The sequence below is a fragment of the Manacus vitellinus genome, unplaced genomic scaffold (genome assembly GCF_001715985.3).
Source record: "Manacus vitellinus isolate BGI_N305 unplaced genomic scaffold, ASM171598v3 scaffold_60_pilon, whole genome shotgun sequence".
Classification (NCBI taxonomy): domain Eukaryota; kingdom Metazoa; phylum Chordata; class Aves; order Passeriformes; family Pipridae; genus Manacus; species Manacus vitellinus.
The window spans coordinates 1,172,155-1,185,642 of NW_021940687.1; the positions used below are offsets into that span (position 1 = coordinate 1,172,155).

The 13,488-nt window shown below is 41.6% G+C and overlaps 1 protein-coding gene across 1 annotated transcript in view; it reads left to right on the forward strand.

Moving 5' to 3' along the window:
- LOC108641397 overlaps nt 1–13,488 on the forward strand; it is a 98,091-nt gene that overhangs the window by 11,349 nt on the left and 73,254 nt on the right. Inside the window, exon 2 of the mRNA XM_018083064.1 lies at nt 4,372–4,407. The gene's annotated coding sequence lies outside the window, so the exon portion shown is untranslated. The remainder of the gene's footprint in view (nt 1–4,371; nt 4,408–13,488) is intronic.

Sequence of the window (13,488 nt, forward strand, 5' to 3'; positions counted from 1 at the left end):
CTTGTTTATCAATCCATTTCACCCTCCCACACACACACTTGTAGCAACACAACACTTTCTGGGGTGCACTGTGAAATAAGGAGTAGACATGTCTGAAAACTTCCTCTCTCCCACTTGCCCCAGTTGATTTTCACTTCCATGGAAGTGCCATGTTTCTGAGCACAGTTCCACAAGCAGTGCAGAAGCAGGCATGGATGTTGGTCAGCTGGAATTTCCTTACACTGTATTGCCACAAGAGCATGGGACCATATCACATTCTCATTAGCTCAGTCAGAAAGGCTTTCAGAGAAAACCAAACCTACCTAGACAAGGTCAGGACCTGTGTTGTAAAATATACAGCAGTTATGAAAAGATTCAGGGAATATTCTATTATCAGAGAGAAATCATTGTTTCAGTAGATCAAAGGAGAAATCTCAGTGCCTCGGGGTTATTTACATGTTGTGTTTGATCCTGCTGTCACTTTACTCTTCCTCTGAGCAGCACCAGGAATGGATTATTGTCAGGGGATGGAAAAGGGAAGGTTAGAGACAGGAACTATTTTTACTTGCCAGTTCTTCAGGTCAAGTACAAAACTCAAGAAGTGACTACACAACGACTTATAAAATAGAAGTGTGCAGAATCAAAAATGCATTCTTCAGAAATCTGATAGCTTCACTTGTTTTCAAATATGCCATTCTTGATGATGTTTGGTTGAAATGGTTTAGAAGAGAGTAATGGTTTTTTATTTGGTTGGTTTTTTTTTCAGAGTGAGGTTTGTGTAAGCTATTTTTGTCAAATGGTTTACTACTGCCACCACAAAAATGGTAATTCTTTATAAAAAAGGAGCAGACAGAACAGGCTAAAAATGAGCATGAAGAGAAACATATAGTGTTGAAGGCTATTCTAGACCAAGTTTCTGTGAACTTCATTGTTCAGGGATAAACTGTTTTTGCTTTCAATTAAATCCTATTTATTTACACAGTTATAGCTTCAAGAGTTACACAGAGTTGCAGATGGTTCATTCTCCTTTCTTCTCATCTTTATGAACCGCTCTGCAGTTTCTCTTAAAGCTCCTCAGACCTGCAGTGCCTATTCTAAGACAGAAGTTTTAAGTGAGTGTGTTAAAAAGGGATACTGGAACTGAGGGCAAGAAGAGAAGAACATGAGAAGAACATGCACTTGCTGCTGGGAAGGTTCAAAGCTACCATGACATATAGTGAACAGCTAAAGGGATAAATATATGTGAGAGTGTGTCTCTGTGTGCATTACTACCACTGACAGGACCATGATCAGTTTTCCAAGTTCTTCTATATTGTTTTATAACTTTCTTGAAAAACAGAAACCAACTTTTCATTTGTCCTTGGAAAACCCTTAAGAATGTGTTGTTATCATTACTTCAGTAAGTTTTGTGGGATGGAGGGATTTTACTCCTGTGAGTAAAGAATTATTCATAGCCTCCAGTGTTACTGTAGCTGAGAATCTTCTTACTCATCTTAAAGATTATAGTGAAAGCAATGAGGTGGGAGAGGTCCTTAGACATACAGAAAAGGAAACCTGGAGAAGTGTGTGTAAGGCATGAGGGTTGGGGTCATTGTATGGAATAGAACTTCAATTATTGTTTTATAAGGCATCAGTATTGGAGATGGGCAAAAGGTCTTGAGGCAGAACCTTCAACTTGAAAGTTTTATTTTACTTTTTCATTTCCAACACAAAGTTCAAGCCAAGTTCACTGAAGTTTGTGAACCCTTCAGCAGCAGTTGGCGAAGTTACAAGCAAGCTTGAAATGGTGTGTGGTTTGGGTGCAAATCAGGATGGGTTTGATCCCAAGCCACTTGAAACACAGCACTTTTTGGCAGTGTGTGGCTTTGTGTTTCAACCTTCCAGCCCAGATCTGGACTCACCCAGAGGGAAACTGTGGCTTAAAGCCCTGTGAATGGTGCCTGCTGTACTTGGCACTGGTTTTTCATGGAAATGGTGAGTGTTGTGTACTTGTCCTGGATAGATGGCTTAGGTTCCAGCTCAGCTGCAGGGTCATTATACACACATCCATATGTCTGAACTTCAAAGGTGATGAGGTAACATGTGGGTTTCATCCAGTTTTCCACAAGGAGCTTTCTTCAGAACAGACTCACTCCTGGAGCTACACTAAGGCTCTGGAGAAAGCCAGAGTAATTCCAAAGGATACACATTGACACTCTTCCTCAGCATTACTTCTGGTTTAATTACTCTAAAGGAATTCTTAAAAAGTTAATCCATAAAGACTTCTTGACCTGTAAAGTAGATTCCTTTACATGAATCTAGAATGTTTCTCAGTTCTGTTCTGTGTAGTGCAAGGTCTGGGGAAAATTTGCAGAAGCCAAAGTTGGTTCCTGCAGGTCTCATGGATTTTTTTGTGGCCCCTGCCACGATGGCAGGATAAAACCTTTGGTAATCCAAAATGACCAAATGGTGGTCCTGTCTGTGGACTTTGACATCTGTGGACTTGAATAGCTAGGTAAGATGTTATTAATAGTTATTAATATATTAATTAATTGTTATAAATGCTGAGAGGACTTTTACAAAAGCTATTATGGAGTGACTGTATTTTGTTGCCAAGTAGTGGTATATTATTTTGTGACATTGGGTATCCTTTCCTCCTTGTTACACTGACTTTAACAACTTTGAATCTCCAGGTAAGCAAATCTCCAAACTTTCTGAATTAGCAGTGACTAAGGAAATGTGTATGTCTAGCCCTTTCTGGAGGAAGGTGCTACTGTTTAACTGTAATTACTCATCTGAGAACACTTTTCAAGTGACACAAGACTGACGGTTTTGTGCTAGACAATAACAGAGGAAAACTTTGGATATGTAGTAAATTTTTTAGAAAGTGGAATATCACAGTTTGGAAGACTTTCAGTTTGCTGTTAAACTATGCAAATGCTGCCTTGATGTATGCACTTTGAAAGTGTTTTGTTCCTTAGTCCACAGTGAAGTCTAGCATTTAAAACAATTTGACATTGTTATGTGCCATTTTTAGTGTATTTTGATATAGGTTGCATTCTATTACCTCCTATCACTTTTGAGAATTACTTCTATTAAAAACCAAACAAACCTAATATTGTGATTTTGCAGCAAAATACGTTATATGTGCATACAAGTAGTACAAGGGAGAATTCACCACAAAACCCTGTCTCTCCACAACCCCTCTGTTCACCCTTTCTTGCTACCTCTGTCTGTGCTCCACTTTCCAGACCAGTTTCAGCTTCCAGCCCTCCAATCCTGCCTCCCCTGCACACCTGGGTGTTGGTTATCTTAAGGATTTTTTTTTCAAGTTCTTCTTTTCAGACACAAATACTTTTCGACAGGGTGTGGATTACACACATTCTGGTGGCAGATTCTGGACCTCTAAAAGCAAAGTTCTCAGGAGATATGTTATATTCTGCTGGACTTAATTACATCCCAGACAGTGTTAGTACATGCTTGCAAGATAAACACAATTTCTTCTCAGAGAATGACTTGCACCATATAGTGCCAAGCACTTTAAGCTCATCTGCTAAGCAGTAAAGAATTTAGGACTTGCTTATGATCTGACACCAGAATTTTCTAATGCTCAAAAGTTAGGGAGTTATACCTGACATATCACTTTGAAGTCAAGGCATGGCTGGTCATTTATATAAAGGTAACATCAGAGAGCTTCCAAACTGAACTGTTTTTTTAAAAAAAGTTCTTCTGAATCCCTATCCAGGCTGAGGTTTTCATGTGGTAACACTGCATAAACATGATTACTGTTTTAAAGGGCTTGTGGTCTTTAAGAGAAATAACAAGTGGAAGTCTTAAAGCACACAAACTAACTGGGATACTGATAGGCAGGGATTTTGCTACCGTCTTTTTTTTTTTTTGCAGTGTGTGTTCATAAAGCTTCCTCTCCTACTCTTACACTGAGCTCCTCTCTAAGTAACTGTTGGGGTTTCTTTTGCTGTTTTAACTGCTAGCTTTTCCCTCTCTTCATTTAACCCACCCTCTCAGAAAGAGTCCTGAATACATAAAAAGCTTTTGCAGTGTGCCCTGAAGCATGTATGCTGATGAAGCACATGCAATGTAATTATGGATAGCACAATGCAGCATCATGAAGTGCCTTTGTTTACAAGTTCTCTATCATGAGAGTATAATGAACGGATTCACTGAGGAAATGCAAAAGCAGATGCCTTCGGCTGGCTCCTGTTGTTCTCTTTTTGGCAAAGACAGAGGGACGAATCTACTCTGGGACAGCCCCACTGGAGTCAGATGAGTTACACCAGGCAGAAACCAGGAACTGGAACTTTTTTCTTTTCTTCTTCTTCCTTTTTTTTTTCTTTTAAAGAACACAGTTTCAAGATCTCTTTTCCCTGACTGTCACAATTTCTCTTTCCACAGAAAGCCTATGAGAAAAGACTCTCTGCTTCAAAAAAGGTAGGATATCCTTTTAGTCACTAATGTCTAATTTCCTCAGCAGTATAAGTTTTGTGTGTATCTACCAATGGCTGTAATAATAAAATTAATATCTAACTATTTATATTTTAAAAATACTAAAAAGCTAAAATCACAGTTACTGAATGGGACAGTAAGATCAGATGGTGCTGTGGGAGGGATGGAGTGCTGACACACAGCTGTGCTGCTTCAGGTGCATGACTTATGCTTACAGCTGGCCTAGGCCAGCATATGGTACCAGCTTGAAATATGTACTTATACCTGCCATGGACTGAGGTGTGGCACTGGGCAAAGCTTCTGAGGGCAGCTGTCTGTGAAAGTACCTCATTTCACATGTCTGTGAAACTTTTAGGGAAGGAGAACCTGTGGCAACTCCTGGTATCTGCACATTTGCAACTAATAATCTTTATAACAAGTTTATTAGGGTAAACCCAGCATTGCACTTCATAGCACAGTGTAATAACGAAAGTTAGCAGGACTGCTGCTGCTTTGTGCCTGCTTGTGCAGTGACCATACTTTGGGTTTTTTTTCCTCTACTGAGGGCCTGAATGGTGCCTCTCATATAAAACCTGCCGTTTACAATTTGCCTTTTGCTGAGGCCTCCTTTGTGCTCACACAAGGCAGCTGGCAGGAGCGCTGACCTCCCCGGAGCAGAGCTTGCCAGCACTGGCTAATCAATATTCAGTAGAGTCGGCTGCTCATTATGAAGCCATTGATTATCTCTGGAAGGTTACTCCCACTGTGTGTCACTTTTCAGTCTTCCCTTTGCCCCTCTACCCCCATCCCAGGCTCTCAAGAGGACAGAGTTCTGGGGTGGAAATGAGGTTCACTTTCAGCCTCTGAATAGTTTGTCAAAACACTCTTTGGAAAGAAAGCGATTTCCTCACTGCCAGATTTTTGTTTATAGCAGGTTTGCACTTTTAATTTCTGGGATATTTTTAATGGTTGCACTTGAAGTGTTTGTTGTATTTGACTCAGGCAGGTTGCGTTACTTACACTGAGCCTTGGTCTCCTGTGACCAAAGGAAAAAACCCACATCCTTTGCACAATTGTAGCTGACCTTTCTGACCTCTTGCACAGAAGGAGAGAGCCATGATTTCATATTCCATGCTATTCACAAGCAAATGAACAGGGAGGCTCATGGAGAAGTGAAAACATGGCACAAACCCGTGTTTGCTGGTGAGCTTTGCTCAGAGCATACCCAACTCCTCTAACACAAGAGAGGAGGCCAGAGAGGTTTGTGTGGCACAATGCCTGCCCACTACCCTGAAGAGAGTTTGGCAAAAATCACAACAGAGTCTCTCCTTTTAAATGTGAGTTGTCCACTTAAGGGTGTATTCAGTCATCAATACAGCAGTAGAGAACTGTGAGATAAATATGCAAGTCTAAACAGTTGAATTTATTAGGAGTAATAGACTCATACAGAAGAGTTACTGAACCAATTGTTTGGTTAGTTTGGTTGTAAATATGACATTAACAGTCACAGCAGAGATTACGGGTCGAAAAGGCAAGGTCAGAGGTCTCAGAGGAGGGGAGCATGCAGGTGGAGCTTAGAGACAGATGGGTAAAAGAAAGGCATTTGGCACAGAATAATTGTATTCCTATCTCCATGACACTACCCAGTTCAGGTCAGCACCCTCCCCAAAGAGCAGAAACTGCACTGTGTTGTGACCATCTACATTAGCAGAAGAATTGAGCTTGCACTTGATGGATAGTGATTCAGTGTCCAGCTTTCTGTTTGCAATAAGCAGATTGAAAGTCAATGGCTCTCAAGCTTGTGTCTTCTCAGCTTGGATTTAAGGCACCACTGAATCCAAGCTACAGGCTTCTGTCTGAATGGGAGTAGAGTCGACAATGCAAGTAAAAGCACAGCAGAAGTTACTAACTCAGTGAAGGTGAGCATCCTTCTCCTGCCCTTAGCACTGAGGGAGGAGCTGTCGGTGCATGGAGAGCAGACCTGCTGTCTGCTTCTGATTTTATACAAAGTACTGTGTTACCAGAGAATGGAAAGGCAGGGAATGCACTAATGCTCCTGTAGTGCAAGGCAGTATTCACTGTTGCTGGAACAATACCCAGACCATACCTGGTTGGCACCTTGCATTGGTGCATCTCACACAGGTCCATGATTTGTCAGGTACTGATGACTGAACCCATGTCTCCAAGGGCTATTCCAGCAGCCAGGTCTGTGACCATTGCCAGCAATTTGATCCTGTCCAGTTACTAACACATACCAGAGAGACAATGACAGGGATGTCAAAAATGGCAAGCTGGCATTAACTGGGCTTTGTTTAGCCAAGGGGGTTTCCTGTCATCTCCCTGTCTTCCTGATCAAGGCATGTGACACAATGGATCTGTCTGACTGCCAGAGAAAGTTTGTTTGAAGTGTAAGTCGGGAGTTAAAATGGACAATGGAGACAGTTCCTTAGCTGACAGAGAGGAGCTGTCCCTGGCATAGCAGAAGAGTGACTCCACATGCCATCCTCTTTGTCAGGAAGTACTTCCTTTTGGTGTCAGTTGTCAGCCCACTGGCATTAGTGGTTTTGCTACTGTCTGAAAAGAAGCTGTGTTGCTACTGAAGGGAGAGGATCTCCCAGATCCAATTTTGTAATAAGCTTGGGCCCAATGTCATTTACACTCAGTTTGTCTTCCAGCTGTCTTTAACACACATGAGATGTACTTAAAGGATGAAGTGAGGACTAATCTTATGCCTCGGTCGGAGGATATTATTGGTGTATTACAAAGGAAATCTTAACAGAGAGCTGCTGTTCCTATTCTTCTATTAGGCAGAACCTTCCTGTCCCATTTATATTTACATTACCCTGTAGCAATCACTGCAGTCCTAGAGGGAAATAGTGAATTTAATGTGTTTTTAGCTATAACTGCTGATGGACCTAAGTCAGTGAATTGGGACCACACTGCTCACTCCAATCACCAGCAAATTTTTCTGATGTAGCACAAGTATCTGTCCTCTGTATCTCCTTTCCACTTGTGCTTTGGGATGTAGTGAGTTCTGAGAGAAGCAGAGTCCTCTTGGGGCTGCAGTGACAGCCAGTGGGTTAAAGAGCAGTGACATCTTTGTGAAACACTTCAAAGAGATGTGAAATGCACCTGAAGCCAATAAAATTTAATAACAGAGTGCACACACATTTTTCCTTCTGGATTTTTCATTAGGCTGATTATGCCTACTAGTACACAGGGACAGTTAACATGATAGAAAAGAAAGATCTCATAATGGTGTCCAAGTGTGTATTATTATTATTATTATGTTGCACTTGAGAATCCTGCATTTGTTTCAAGCATGTCTTTTGTGGAGAAAAAGTATGTGTTTCTGTCTTGGCAGCAAACATGGAAGGAGAACACTGAGGTGAACTGTGCAAAGACTTTTTGTAAAATCCCGTGTCAGTGTGGTCATGCAGATGAACTAACTGTAGGACTGACCTGCACAAGTGGCAGGGGCAGAGCACAGTTCATATTTGCAGTGTAGTAAATGAGGTATCCTTTGGAAGTCATGAGTGTAGAATAAAATTTTGAAAGATCAAGAAAACTTTTGTGACAATGTTATTCCTGAATTTTTTTAAAATCCCTCCCTTAAGGAACACAGATATAAAGTTACGGCTGATATTTTGGGCTAAGCAGATTCTCAGAGCAGCTGTAGCTCAGTGGCTGCAGACTTCTCAGGCTGTTGTGGTGTGGGGTTGAATCAGTGAGTCTTTTCATATTGGAGATACCTACAGCCACTGAACCCATATGGACCTTCTTTTATTACAGGACTCCATAGAAAACCTTAATATATTACAATCTGGAAGTAATAAAACTCCAGCATCCAGAACTGAATGGAAGGCCATGCAGACTTTTGCAGGAGGTATATTGTGTACATATGTTACATCCTGTTACACTGTACATACTCTTACACTGTTGTGTACTTACCTTTAAAGGGACTGGTCAGAAAGTATTTTCAGTAATCCTTGCTCAAAGGCAACAGATTGTGGGAACTGTTTGTGCAAATGTCAGCATTTCCCTTTATAAATGAAATATATCTCTACTGGATAGAGGTGAGCTCTTGCCCTGCATTATCAGACACTGTAAAAAGGCCCACTGAGTAATCTGCCTTGTGTGTTTGTAGCCTGAATTGTGGTTACAAAGGTGCTACAGATCTCTCTTGCCTTCCATCTTGGAGTTGTGCCAAGTATTTTCTTCTGAGCTGAGGAAGTGCAATGTTGGTTATTCTCTACTTCCTGTCAGTGCAAGCTCTGAAAGCAAAGATAGAATCTGTATTCATTTGCCTGCAGTTAGAACTTGCTTCCATTCTGGTACTTCAAAGGCTCTTGTAGAAAGACTACACTGGTGGTATGTGTTTCTTGGTATACGACAGGTGGAATTGTTGCCTGCAAAGGTTATTCTGCTCAGATACTTGATCTGCAGTCAGGAGAATGAGTTTGTGTCATTGGTCAAACTGAATTTCAACATGGCGTTGTAACACATCGGTATATAATAAATTCACCATTAGCTTTCTGATTACTTGTTTCAACTTTCAGTGTAAAGCAGTACTTAGAAGATGACTATGTCCTTTGCAAAGAAGGAAAAGGGAATGATGAAAAGAAATATTTGTTACTTTGCAATTTTTTTTGGTAAAGAGAAAAAAAGAAAACAGCTTGGAGGAGGTGACCTTTCAGGAGAGCATGCAGTTTATAGTGAGTCAGGACAGCATTATCTTTTCCTTTAAATATGCCTGTACTTTTTTGCATAGAACTTTTTTTGCATGGAACTTATCACCATGGTGTCTGAGTGCCTTCTCCATGCATTCAGTGTTCCAGTATCTTTTTGTGATGTAGCCAAAGGAGGGTGAGGGGTAGATGCAGTGAGTTATTTGCTCAAGGTCATTCAGAAAGTCTGAGGCAGAGCAAAGAGCTGAATGCAGATAACCTAACACTCATATATTGTCTATCCTTTATTTTAGGAATGAATGAATCCCAAAGATTGAAAGCAGTCCAGAATATTATTTCCTATAGGTATTTTCAGTTTGGATTGACTCAGACCCAGGCTTTTCCTTGGCATCCATTCATAGTAGTAGATAAAGGCAGATGTGTTCAACAGTAAGCCCCTGTTTACAGCATGACATCTGAGCTTGCATCACTGCAGCCTCTTGTTTTGTTGTCACTGTTTCTATGCAGTGTCCTCTTTGCCTGCCTGGTGCACAGACTCACTTTCTATAGAAAGTGGCTTGTAAACCCCTGGGCCCATGGCCAGTCAGGGGAGCATAGAGCTTACTTTCTTCACACGTTGCTGCCCTGGCTTCCTTCAGGCATTTGTGACCTGTTCCCCCTCATTGCAGGGTATGCAAACAGGAGCTCCAGTTGTGGGTGACCCTGGCCCAGGAGCTCCTCTGGGTTCAGCGTGGGAGTGAAGTGCCACGATTTCAGTCTCCCCATCTTACATCAGTGTTGACCCCTCTGTCTGTGGCTGTGCCAGGCACTATGTAAAGAGCACTGGGATGCTTGGAAAGATACTTCCTTCATGGGAGTGCCTGCTTCTGGTGGTGGTTTTCTCACTCTCTAAAGACTGAGTACAGAGTGCAGCTTGTTCATCTTTCCATCTCAGTGTCCCTCAGTGAGCTTAAAACGCATGGCTTAGAGATCCCTCAGCCCCTCAATGCTGTGCTAACCTGGAAGCCAAAACTCTTATTTCTTGTTGCTTGAACTCAGTTCCTGTCTTCTTTCGGGTGACAAAGTGAAAGATCCCTGGGGAATTTGTGGTCCCATCAGGTGTTTTACCCAATCCAATATGATTTCAAATCAGAATTTGTCTACTGGCTTTGGATTTAGATAGCAGAGTCCATTGCAAATCAGGATGCTGGGCAGTATGACTGCACTGTGTGTGTATCCTATGATTTCTACTGGTTGCCTCAGTGACTCAAGATTATTAGCTTCAGTTTCCCTTTAAAATACGACTAAAATTGGCCTAGGGTTTGCATTCAGGGAAGTGGAGACAGTGAGGAATGAAATTCAGGAAATTTCTTGGTTAGGTGAAATTTCATACCCACTCCTAATTCCCACCTGGGGTCTCTTAGTGCAGATTCAGGATCATAATTAAGATGCTTATTCTGCAGGATATATTGTTTTTAAAGTCAAATATATGGAACTATGAAACTATTATTTTCACCATGTTTTCCCAGAGAAACTTTTTTCTGAGACTTTATACTGTACCCAGCATGTAAAAATATATGAGGTACTTCAAATTATAATAAGGAAAACCTGGGCCTTGGAGGATGAATTGCTAAGGCAGACATTTCATATGATATTTACTTGTTTGTAGCAAGAGTGCTGCAGCTACTATCTTATGTTGCAGAGAGAATGGGGAATCTGCTTTCCAGACATAGATTTACAGTCCATTAAACCCTTCTGGTGTAGTGTACAGCATGAGATATATCAGGAACCCTGGCTTAATATCACTATCCAGATGAAAACATTTTGAAGGATAGAAAGTAATTCAGAAGTCCTCGATCTATGTCATTGTTGAGCCATTTTGTTACAATTGATGTCACCACATTGCAACACTGACCTGGAAGGTTCTGCTGCAATAAGACTGTATTTGGTGACCATGCTCATACTTTTTATACCTTCTGGATGTTTATTCATTCCACGCCAGTGTCTGCAGCACATCTGTGTAACAAAGAAATTCAGAATGTGGTAGTGCAATAGACACTGTAGAAAACACATGAAGGTGTATAAAATTAACTCCTTCAGTCATTTGACAAAGAGAATCCCTAAGAATCCTGTGATTTCCCATTCCCATTCTTAGCTTAAGGTTTTATGTACTTAAAATGGCCACTGCCCAGCCTTTCTAACTCCCATACTAAGCACAGCACACACAGGTGGTTGTACACCACTTTCTGCTGTCAAACTTCCCAGTCATTGCTCGACACTCGTTGAAAGTGTTTGAGTGTGCAGAGTTTCGTAGTTTTTTTTGTTTACTGTGTGGCATTGGAATACTTTTTATCAAAACCTGTGTCCTGGAGGGTGTGTGTTTCTGTCCTTACAAGCCTACCAGTCCATGGAAACTTAACTTCTGCTGCCATCATAGCTGTGAAAGGAATGAGTTACTGGGAGTCCTCACTATCCCAAAGTGGGCAATGGGGGAATGCAGCTGTACCCAGTATCAGAGTTAACACTCTGACTTCTGAAATGGTGAAGGACGATCTTTTGCAGTCCTGAAGAACTTGAAGAATCACTTTTTAGTAAGTTTTTAGTTTAATTCCTACAGAAATGAGAGGTCTATGTCTGTCTGTCCCCCTGCATGTACCTTTTGAAACTGCTGAGAGTTTTAACCAAATATAAAAGAGAGGTAGAAGTATCAAAGCTTCCTTCAAGTTTCATAAGAACTGACAGTTAAGTAAACAAGGTGCTCTTACTGAGGGAACAAGCCCCAACTGGCCAGTCAGCATTTATGGGTGGGAACAGTGAATCCAGTGAGAAAGGGTATATTAGGGGGCAAAAGTCCATAGGAAGCCAGGCTTCATCAGTTCTGCCTCTTGTGGAATGAACTATTGTTTAGCAGAACACAGAGATGCTGCATAGACGTGAAACCTCAGTTACAGTTTAGCTTTTGTCTTTCAGTAACAGAGTGTAATGTGTAAAGACTCTTTCAATATTTAGACAGTGGAGCTGAACAAAAACGAGACCATTATATGCAATATCTGTCAAAACTGGTGAATGGTCTGTGTTAGCCTGCCAAATGCAAATGAAGATTATCTATTCATTTAGTCCAAGAGAGAAAATGATATAACTTCTTTGGTTCAATTAGTTTACTGTAACAAATAAACAAAGAAGAGAGGACTCCAATATGGCAAATGTTCAACTTCAGATAACTTTAAGGACTGTAGAAATCACACTGCTCTGATGGTAAGCCTTATTTTACATTCTTTGCTCAGACATAGTCCTTACATCTTCAGAGTGATGTATATGGTCCCTCCATAAGTAGACAAGAATTGAGACCCAAGTTTCATTTATTTGCCTTGTACTTTTAAGGCAAGGGTATACTCATCTTTGTTGGAATGTGGGTTGTTCTCAACCAGGCTGAGCTACCCAATTTATCCTCTGTCAAAGCACTAATGCAATTTTGTACATCTCTGTCATGGAGACATTCCAGCTCTTTGTTTGCAAATGCTACTGTGCCCTCATGGATGGGAACGAAGGGATATGGGGATGTGGAGTTGAAAAGTGTTTCCAACATGAGTCCCAAGCACTTTACAGAAAGAGCTCACAAAGAAAGGGCTGTGAGGCTCTCCTGAGGAGTTGATAAGGCTCTGGGAAAAAGATGGATAGCCTGGAGAGGAAGCAGACACGCTTCTGTGGTTGCTGGTAAGGTTGACCCTCTCACTGATGGACATAGTAGGAAACAGTTGGAATGCTCAGGGTGAGCATCTCCAAAGCAGCAGGTTGGATGCCATTGAGTGCACTGTCCTGGCTGTTCTCTGTTGCCCAGACAGGGCAGTCCCCTCTCACTGTGGGGAGTGAGCAGCAAGCTCAGGCTGTGCCAGGACAGTAGGAAATGTCCAGCAAGGTGATGGGTCCTGTTCAGCCCAGAGGGCAACGAACTGCTGCAAAAGCAGACTGTCACCTAAGTGACCTGCCCCACAAGCTGGAGCTTTCTTGGCAAAGTAGCTGTGCTTCCTGGCAAAGCCTCACATCCTCACCAGCACCATGTTATGGTTGGTCACTCAGCACAAAACCCTCTTGTGCATCCTGCAGAGATTGCAGACTTTCAGTACTAACAGCTTCAAGTAGATCTCATTGGTACCCATTCACTGCAAGACTTAGTGACTTAGTTTAGGAAATAAAAAATGAGGTTTGCAACCTTTATTTCACAAGAATGTTGTCTTAGAAAGCTAATGGACTATGTGGGTTGAAAGAGGGTTATTCCAGGAGCCTGATTTTAAGGGGCACTTGATGTGTGGTTCATCTTTCTTTTCCATCTCTGGCGGGTTACTGCCTTCCCCCCAGCCCCAGCTCAGTCCAAAAACGTATTTCTTCAGCTGTTTTTGAAGGAACTGGAGCAGGGGCAGCT